Consider the following 11,267-nt stretch of genomic DNA (forward strand, 5'->3'; position numbering starts at 1 on the left):
TAAAGTTAAAAAACGTGGTCGAGAAAGGTTACCTCATATAAGTCTAAAAAANTTGTAATTATTGTTTTTTCATGTTTTAATTGTTTGTTTATATGATAATAAAACAGGCCCTGAAGATGACAGTATAAAACTGTCGAAAGCTCGGCGAAAACCGTAAGGAAGTTTTCTCTGTTTTGACCTCTTCCGAAGATCCTCTGAAAAGACTTCTTTCAAGAAATGTTAAATCCTTATCTTTAGGATTTAACATAAAAATCCCCGTGGATTTTTATTAATTGATCCTTAAGCTTGGAAGGATTCATAGAATCATTTGACATAGTTTTATTACATAGAAGACACAGGTAAAGAAATATTTCCTGATAATGAAATAAAGCCATATTTCAAATATTCAATTCAGTATTGTCAGCATTTTTTCTTCGTCTCACTTATACTGTTATCTGTTAAAAAGGGCACAAATGATATAAGAACATGTGTAAATCAAACACTTTGAGTGAGTACAAATACTTCGAATGAATCTAAAATTTATAGCATTGCATAAATTCATGTTTTACACATCCTACATGTATTTGTAAAATTTAAACAATGTTTATAAATCCCAGGCCCTGAAGATGATCTCAATAAAGATCGAAACGTTGGCACTATAAAGAAAATGTTTTTCTAAAACCTACGTCACACCAGACGGCATCTCACGATCTACAAAGAATCATTTTTCTTATTCGTTAGCAATACGGGTAGAGTTACAAGTTACGGCAGGTACTTAGTCGTACTAGTTACTGCTTATCTTATCAGTTCTCTTACTCGTTACCGAGTAATACTGCTAATTTCCAACTACTTAACTACTTAACTACAATACTGCTAATTTCCATAATAATAAAAATGGATCACAATTTTATTATTCTTTATTAAACCTTGCGCGGACCCCCTTGACGTTGTTCAGGGTCCCCCAAATCAATTTTGATTTTTCACGGACCCCCTGAATGATACCGGGGACGCCTGGGGACCACTTTGGTGGTCATTGCTATTTGAAAACGAAAAGTGAAATAATCCAGTAGAATTAGGTTTTCGATATTTCATCTGTATTTAACAGTACCCTAATCGTTAAAAAGGTATTCATTCTGAGGGATTAATCGCCAGCCATTAATGAAATCTTCCTGTTGTCATTTCTAGGATTGCTTACGTAAAATCCTGAGCACTGGAAACGGACACGATATTGATTTATTTAGTCAGTGATTACGACGATAAAATCAATATAATCTGAAAATTCCATACCTTTTAAACTCAATTTGTTCACCTAGAAGTGCTTGAAGCATCAAAGGTGAATTAATTAATTAATTTACAATTTACATAGTGTCGTTTATTTAACCATCTTTCTGATCAAAAAACAAACCACTTTTCTTCTTTCCGGGTCCCGTCATCATTATCCTCAGTACTCTCTTGGAAAATGAGGATTTGAAATCAAGTATTATCTTACTGAGACACTGTTAGGTCTTCCACTTTGCCAAACATAAATGGACGCCCTACATAAACATACTCGTAATATATTATCTATCGGATCTCAGCGACCCTGAATTTGGTCCCAACCCCCTTCAAAAATGAGTTTCTTCGATGGAAGAACACCGGTACAACGGGGGCTCANTCAAAAATCGAAACAGATGGCCAAATACTCGCACCATCTCACAGGTGACATTCATGCTGATAAATACATTCAATATCAATGAACACAAAGAAACAGATCACGTGATATCTATAAAGTATTATATACAACAAAACTACCATGATTCCTTCAAAAAATCGGAACAGGAGACCCAATTACTTGCTTTCTCATTTTGGTTGGCATTCCTACACACTCTATATATGTATCCAGGAAATCATTTCAATCAAATGGGATCCACTGAGCAACCTTTCTCAACATGCCGTATATGTGGGCTTCGGCCCAAAAGGGAGTGTATGTTTGGTAACCTCCTAGCATGGCCTGTTTTTCACCGGGTGACGATGATCCATATTCAACTGTCATGAATTCATGATATATAAGACCAACAATGAATTGTGATTAGTTATTGTGAAAAAGAAAAATAGTTTAATTCTGCTTTCATTTTTCTCGGAAACACCACCCTTTTGGATTGTTGAATATTTCGGATAATGAGGTAATTTAACTAAGATATTTTCTGTCTGGATTCCAAGTAAATAACAAGATTTGCATTAATTTGACTTTTATTCATTGCCCTATTAGATTCTGACATAAAGTTAAATCACCTTAAATAATGTCAATGGCCAAAACGCCAACTCGCGTGACAATAGCGGTGATTTAAAAATCCCATTCTTGACCTTCCCTCTCATTGTTGTTGACCTCGACCAATATAAGTATTTTAATTTTAGTTTATCCGTTCATAGGGCTTGGAGAAAAGGTCGGCAATGTGGTGCTTTCCAGGAACGACAAAAAAGATAAAATAAAGAGATATAAACATTCAAAAACTGTGAGTGAAAATTTCACGATTGTAGGAAAGGTTTAAATTTAAACAGGGTTAAAAATACTCTTAGAAAATATCTTTCGACAAATTAACGCACAAAAAGGTCAAGTTGGGATTTCTTTACAAGTAGGGAGGAGTTAGGGGTGAATCCGGGAAGCGAGCCGCAGGACTTTTAAGCCCGGGGAAACTTGACGATACCTAAGTGTATTGAACGGTCTTCCTTCTTGTTCTCTCTGCCCACCCGGGCCACAACGGCTCCTAATTTAAGCCAGGCACTAAGTCCCAGTACTTGTCAATTAGAAGGAAAAACCAGTATTATTTTGCAAAAGGCACAATAGTTAATATTAAATGTTTGTTTTTAAAGAAAAACAATTTTGTTTTATATTTTGTTAATTTTTTTCAACATAATTTTATTTTCAAAAGGAAAAGGAAGAGAATTTGATTAACTTAAACTTCATGACTCCAATAGGGGTGAAGCGATACACGACCGGGTTGGCTTAATTAGAAAAAACCTCGACTTCATAATGGTGGAAAAGAAGGAAAAACATTTGCCTATGTTGTCACAAAAAATAAATAAAGACAAATTCATAAAAAAATATAAGTTCACAAAATAAATTATTTTCAAGTCAAAAATAAAATTCTGTATTTTACTAAGTACTTTTTCTAGGAAAAATGTTTTTTTATAGTTATTGTTACTTTAAATCACACACTAGCTCGACTTTCAGATAATGGACAATATACGGATTATCAAAAAACAAATTCTATGATATAATATAACCAAATTCACTTCGCACACTCAAAGGAGAGAAATAAAGGGGGAGAACAGCGTTATATCTTAAGTTTTGAATTAGCATGTTAAACAATGTCGAGACGAGGGATTAGGGCTTAGGTAGACATCAGAGGCCTACATCTGTGCCCACCGACTTTACGAGATTCTCCTTGGCAACCTTTCTAAAGAGTTATTTCTCAACGTCTTAACCCACTTACCGAAAAGCACTAAAGTTAATCAGAATCATATATAAGATATATATTAAAAACGTAAGACGCCTTTTGTCCCGTGAGGTCTAGAAAAAACGGTTTTAAGGTTGTTGACATGGTTTTTTTTTTAAATTTGTTTAATCACACTCATCAAGCATAATAATAGAACATTCAGTAACGAAGGTGGTTTGCCATGAATAGTAAATGCCATTTCTTTCGGCCTATATAAGTTGTTGGATCTTTTGATATAACGTCCTTGTTTGTTTCCTTTTAGCAACACCATGCCGGTTGGGTTGGTAGTACGCCAACTGATTACGTACAACGTATATGACGTCACCGTTCTCTTTGAACAAAAACAGGAGGGTCAATCCTTCGATAAACATTACTATAGTAAGAAATCGAACAGTGACGTCACTTAGTAAAAAAGTAATCGTATGGCAAAAGAGGGGATGGTCAAAAGCCTCGTCAAACCCTACGGTGGTGGAAAGTAAATCAGTGACGTCACGTGGCAAAAAGGGGGTCGCAACTCTCATTAAACCCCATGGTTGTGAAAGCAAAAGAACAGTGACGTCACTTGATAAAACAAAATACAGAGGAAAGGCAACAACGCTAATCAAAACCCACGGAAGAAAAAACATAACGTCATATCAAATGACACATCAGACCCTACAACACAGAAAGTTTATTTCGTTGAACAAGATTCGGCAAACGCGAAGCCAGTGTTCCAGGCTGTGGAGGTATTGGAGAAAGCTATAGACTATGACAGGATCAAGGCTAACATATATAATATAGTTTACCTAGGAGAAGGTAAGCCATGTAGTGGATTAGAGGAGTAGCGCCAGTATATTGCCTTGAGAAACTCTAAGGTTGATGGGTTAAATGGCAAATGTAAACCTTGGGCTAGATGAAAGTGAGAATAGGAGGAATGAAATATTACCTGAAGTCTCCACAGCAGGCTCAAATGCCAAAATCTTCAAATGGAAAGGTCCTGGGCAGTACTGCTTCAACTTGATAGTTTGCAGTTTGTTAAGGAGAAATTTCTCAGCACTTTCTCAAAATAGGAGGAAAGTTGACAGGACGCTGGTTGTTTGTACTATAGTTAAATGATTAAATAGTATTTTGTGTAACGCCACTATCGAGTAACTACTCGGTTTTATAGTTTATAACATTTAAAATAATGTTTTAAGACACGAATTTATCATGTGGTAGAATGTGTGCGATTTGGTGAGTAAAAAATAATTAATTACGTTTATAGGCTGTTTACTTATTTTGTTTTTAGTTGTTTTGGTTAATTCAGTAGTTTTGAAAGATGACGGATTTTGTTATAATTATAAGTAGTAATAATACGGGTTATTGGATTATCCTCCTTCATCCGAATAGTCTGTAAAGTGCTATTAATTTCTTTCCTCGTAATCTAGAGTGAAAAACGTTGACTCCGCTGGAAAAAAGTGACAATAGAAGGTCGTCAGACAATCGAATGAATTACGTGCCGTATACTTCTTTTCGTAATACCACGGGACCCCTTAATACTTAAAAAAAAAAAAAAAAAAAAAACAGGATGTGAACCCCATTACGAAAGGTTAATATCAACGAATTAGGTTAGAAATACGGGAAAAGCGTTAAAAGGTCGTTTGAAAAATTACACTGAACGCACGATTAATCGGTTGAACGGTGGAAAGGGGTCACCCGGGTCTGAAAAATTGCTTTATTTTATTCTTGCAGCCGGGTGAGTTCTGCTGCGTGACTGTCTGAGTTTTTGACAGTGGTTCAGTTCGAAGAGTTGACCGAAACTTGACAGTCATCACTCGGCTCACGTTTTCAACTTAATTATAAAATGGAATCCTGTCATGGAAATGCTTCTTTTCCTTTCTTAGCGGTTAGGTTAGCCCTGTTTATGAAAGGCTGGTTCCGCTCGTTTTCATTTGGTTAACAATCATTTTTCCGTTTATTTCAAAATGTTATTTTTTTATCTGACAATAAGCCTTTTGTTCAGTGTTACAATGGAACGAAGGGAAGAATGGAAACAAGATTTCTATAATATTTTTTTCTAGTTGTTACAAAAGAAAATCATATTCAGTATGTTAAAGAATATAGTTTACTAGTAAAAAAATAAAAAAAGGCCCTAGATACAAATTCGCATCAAAGAGGGATTTGAGGGAACCGGCTCTAAGAGGATAAATTTTGCCCTCAGCACGTTTTTTTATTTATTCATCATACTCCCCTCCATAAAAACCCTCATCATAGACGATAAACCGGACTTATACTGGATGGAAAATTCCGCGAGGACTTGGAGGATGTACAATATATCATATAAGACAATGTTAAATATGCGACAGCTGTATGTGTTTTGTAGTGAAATTGACGATTGTAGATGTAACAAGATAACAAAATTAGCAAGGAAAGTTAATTTGAGGTCAAGTGAGTGGGAGAGTGAGAGAGAGNGAGAGAGAGAGAGAGAGAGAGAGAGAGAGAGAGAGTGTAGTTTTATATTTTACCAAGTTATTTATAGTATACATTTTTCTATACTCTTTTTGTTTAATGACACCAAATTGTATCTGCCAATCCAAATTTGTTCAAATATAAACACCAAGGTTTATATATATATTTTCCTATTTTTAGTTGCCATTCTGAATTATTCTTTGTTTTGGCTTTTTATTTATTTTGTTCTTATGTTGATCGTTTCCTATTATGCATGAACTCTTGTTTGGAATCAATTTTAATCACTGTTTCTTTACTCTTTTCTGGTATTCTTTGTAAGTCTTTATTTAAATATTGTACAGATTCGTCTATGTTTTGTAATTTGCTACCCTTATAAATATTTATACCTTTGGCTTATCTGTATTTATTTATTTACCAGCAAACTTACACATGAACTGTTTTTTAAAATGTTCAATAATTGTTGGACATATAAGGATAAAATAAGGATGACAACGTTGATCGTCGGGGAACTCCTCTATTCACAATTATCAACTTCGAAAAATTAACAATAACAGTTTTTACGCACTCTTTTCTCTTACTTGATATTATTTAAAAATTGAAATATCAGAAAATCGAATTGATTTTCATATTTTAGATAGCGCATGATAGAGAGAAAGGTAGATAGATAGAAAGATAGATAGATAGATAGATAGAGAGAGAGAGAGAATGTGTGTGTGTGTGTGTTTGTGTGTGAAACACTTTTACAAATTATAACAGAAGAGCCTGTGTGTCCGAGTTAAGAGTCAAAACAATCATGTCGATCTTTTATTATTTTTGATTAAAAAAGAAAGAGGAAAGAGTTATTTTTTATACGCTCTGAGACGTATTAAGCTGAGGATTAGCTTTTAAGATAAGACCCGTGGTTAAATTCCGAGGGGATACTAATCTCTTCTATACAAGATATATGGAGCGAAACAAGCCGACTTTAGGAAATACCTTAAAATAATTATAAGCCCCTTCCAATTTAGTCAAGAAATATGCCTCGAGAGAATGTAAAACACGTTGATCTTTTCTTTCTTCATTAATATTAAAAATTTGATTGTTTGTTGTCTGATTAAAATTTCTTTATTTTTTATTTTCCTCTGAGGTTTAAAGTTTTTACATTTTAGACGATTTTTTTAATTTATAATTTTCAATAAAATAAATGTTATTCAAGTGGTTAAATCAAATTTTAAATATTCCATAAGGAATTCTTTATGAGTGGAATTTGGTGTTTGCTGATTGTACGATATGAAATTCAATTTCGCAATAGCAACCTTCAATATCCAATAATTGGAAGAATTATTAATTAAACCAATTGGAACTAACGGTGCAAACATTCCATTTCATGAACAGAGAAATGCTGATGCTGTCCGTATATATCCAATTCCCTCCAAACCCAAATTAAAACTCGTTATTACACCAGGTTAAACAATAACTTAAAAACCTTAACCAAGATAATTTTTAAATATGTGGTGATTAGTGACCATTTGATTGAATATAAAAAAAAAAATGTTTTACATTGTATAAATTCACTTTTCCACATCCAAAATGTAATTGTTATATGTAAACAATGTTTGTAAATCCCAGGCTCTGAAGATGATCTCAATAAAAATCGAAACGTTGGCACGATAAAGAAAATGTTTTTCTGAAACCTGCATCAGACCAGACCGCATCTCACGATTTCTAAATAAATAATTTTTAAAGGAAGACAAATTAACCCGTTCAATCACCCTTACATTTAAATACAAATTTAATACGTCCATTTGATTTAAAAGGCACTCAACTTTATTATTAAACTAAATTAATAAACAAGATAAGAAAATGAATATAAATACTTTATCATGGTGAATTTTATTACAAAAATTCAATTGAAACAGCGTAATCGGCCAACACTTCCGCACAACCGCGATGTAGTGCGGGTTTACGGTTAGCTTTACAGAGCACCGTCTGTTATCGCTACGAGGGAAGATTTTTCCTCAAAGCACTTTTCTTTATTAATTTTGTAGCATTTTTCTTATTTTTTAATATTTTATTGTTATTATTAAACCTTCACATTGTGTTTTGGCCCGAATAAATCGTTTATGAGTGAAGGATGTATTCGTTTAATATTATATATATTTGAATTCAAATGTATGTTTTGTTTATATTTTTTATTGTATAAACTTACGATATGTGAAATTAAAATATTGTTGGCCCGCAGACAAATAGTAGGATTAGTTCTGTCTTTCGTTGGAAGGAGATGCAGCGATTGCCGAGTCCCTGAACTGAGTGCCCCTACGTTCGTTACCTGCGGAGGTTTTCCGTCATAACATCTACCGGTGTAAATTGATAATCCCCATGAATGCATCACTTACGTCACCAGAGGCCCTACCAGCTGGGGAGATAATGGTATGGTATGGTAATAAGGATAAGCGGGGGTTTTGCTCCCCAGGCACTGCAGCCTTCTGTCTTATTGTACTTTCCTCGTTCCTTAGTTCAGTGCAAAAGACTCGAACCTTCTCCTTAGAAGTATCGGGTCATTGACTGTCGCTGCTACAATTTCATTTCCTAAGTTTTTTTCGCATGTTAGGTTAAATCTCCATTGAGCTGTTGCTTTTCATTCGAAAATGATATGGGTGGCTGTTTCCTCCTTCCCATTACATAATCTGCAGATGGGATCATCGTTGTATATGCCCAAGTTGTGTAGAGGTTTTCTCAGATGCCAGTAACCGGTTAATAGGCCTACTACTCCTCTGAGTTTAGCCCTGTCTAATTCTAGCAGTGATTGTGGTCATGGTGAGGGTTGTTTCATCATGAGTTTACTGAGTCTAGCGCCGCTAGAGTTTATCCACTTCTCTTTTTTTTTTAATCCATTCTGCGAAGTAGGATTCTATATTTGTTTTTGTTATCCCAATTATAGGTTTAGGGCCTATGTATGGTCTTGCAGATCCTCCTCTGGTCAGTCTGACTGCTTTCTCCTTACCCAAAATTCCTCTGTGCCCTGGCACCCAAGATATTATTAAGTTGTTGTGTTTCCCCAGGTTTTGGAGATTTTGGATGCATCTCTGACTAATTTTTATGTGATTATTTTACATGCTAATGCTTTCGGCTGCTTGCTTATCGGATCTTATGAGGATTTTTTTGCTAGTGTAACCTCTTTTAAGATTTTCCAGGGCACAAGCATTGATGGGATGTATTTCTGCTTGAAAGACCGAAGTGTACTTCTCTATGAGTTTGAATGCTCATGTTTGGGGCTTGTACAGAAAATGCCCGATCCGGTGCCTTCGTTTGTTTTGGGGCTATCTGTATAAAAAAAATATAAAAGAGTGGAAGAACACAAGAGAGCATCAGATACAATGATATGGTATTGTATCTGATGCTCTCCTCTGTTCTTCCTCTTTTTTATAGCCCGTTGAGACTTTAGAGGACGTTGTAAAGAATGTTTTCGGGATCATATAGTCAGTCCCCATTTCTAAGAATGGGTGTCTGATTTTGTTAATTATGGTTGTATGCCCGAATTGTTTAATTCCAATACAATTTGATTGTTTCTGGATCCTAAATGAGCTTTTCCTAGCTTCTCCTTGCATAAATATTTCCAGTGGAGGTAGGTTTAGCAGAGTTTCCAATGCATTTGTAGGGGTTGTTTTCTTTGCTCCTGTGATACGTAAGTTTACTAGTCTTTGTATGCTGCCTAATGTTTGGGTAGCTACTTTTTGTTGAGCTTTGTTCCACCAGATTAACGATCCGTGTAATTGGCCTTACTTTCTTTTTTGTCATACTGATAACAGAAAAAGTAGGTTTCATCTCTCTTCATCATCACCGCTCCACATTTTGACATTTTATAAAATTTAACGAAATACTGATCTTTGACTAAGTGTTTCTTTGTCAATATTTGCAAAACGTGGAATAGATGATAACCGAAGTGTTTATAATAATGATTGTTAAAAACGAAGTGAACGCATTTTTTAAATTATTGAATAAAACTGTACTAAAATTACTTAAATATCCTACGTAAATAAATAGAAAAATAATTGTAAATATCGTAAATTGTTGTAAAAGTTTTCATAATGTTATGTAGATTTGTAAGATTTTTGAAAATAAACTTCTGTTATATATAAAAAACACTCTTAAGAAAGACTACAACTATGAAAGCCATTAATAAATTTAAGTTAATCTATATTGTCAGAAGATTTCTCGACGTCTACCGTTTATTATTGCCATAAAACTTAAACAATATTTATGTAACAACCGGACGACAACATTTCATCATTAAAACGTTCCCTCCGTTGGTAAGCATTAAGTTCCTTTAATAATTCAACTACAATATATGTTTGTCAGTGGAAATGGCTGATTAATTTTTCTTCACTGGGATTAGAAGGCGTTGTGGTTCCGGCAAATAAACTCAAGGAGAACGTTTATTAACCCTAACGACTTTTCAGACTGTTGAAGACAACAAAAACCTTCGACGGGAAATCTCTTTTCCGTTCTTCTGTACGTTAAGATTTGATTTGAAATCAACTAAACAAAAATATAATAAAGTCTATATTGGAATTTAAAAAAAAAGAAGTGATTTTTAAACTTATTTTTGGAACATCGTTTTGTCGAAATGATCAAATCATCAATAATTACCTTTTGGGACCTAAGGAAATACTTTGTTTACCTTTGAACTAATAGTTGAAGCACAAACAATAGGCGATATGTTCGAATTGATTGGGTTTGAAACGAAGGGATAACTGACCGAAGCTAAACAGCTAATATCAATACGATACATAAACTAGTCTCGAAATATTGGGATATGGCTAATTGACTTGAGCGTATAATTGACTATAAGCAGCTTGAAATCAATTTGTATTATAACGAATGAATCAATTAAATTTGTTGATTAAGAAAATATATAATATCATATGAATTATACAACGTCAAAAGGAAAACGATGCACTACGCTGGCCTTTGTCAAAATATAACAACATATGAAGTGGTCATTTGCTGTCAAAAGTTGTGGCTAGTGGGAAAATTACAACAACAAAAAATCACATAGTACAAAATATAATTTCCTGTTATGTCCAAATAAGTACGTAAATGTAAAAAAGTATAAATAAGTCTAAATGTAAAATGATAATTTAAGAAAATCTGAGATATCTAGGGATCACTCTTGATACCAAATTGAATTTTGGTGCTCACACAAGAAATCTTGTAGGCAACGGGAAGGCGGCTATACGATCACTTTTCCCATTGCTCAGCAAGGAGTCTGGCATGAGCCAACTCAATAAACTACTAATTTATAAAGTATTTATTAAACCAATGTTGCTATATGCCTGCCCAGCATGGAATTTTACCTGTAAAACAAACCTCAATAAATTACAGGTAATTCAAAATAAATTTCTG

The 11,267-nt window shown here is 34.1% G+C and overlaps 1 protein-coding gene across 7 annotated transcripts in view; it reads right to left on the bottom strand.

The window, feature by feature from the left end:
* LOC106665388 (sodium channel protein 60E-like) overlaps positions 1-11,267 on the bottom strand; it is a 341,161-nt gene that overhangs the window by 209,192 nt on the left and 120,702 nt on the right. The window lies entirely within an intron of this gene.

The sequence above is a fragment of the Cimex lectularius genome, unplaced genomic scaffold (assembly GCF_000648675.2).
Source record: "Cimex lectularius strain Harlan isolate CLEC.00 unplaced genomic scaffold, Clec_2.1 scaffold9, whole genome shotgun sequence".
NCBI lineage: Eukaryota > Metazoa > Arthropoda > Insecta > Hemiptera > Cimicidae > Cimex > Cimex lectularius.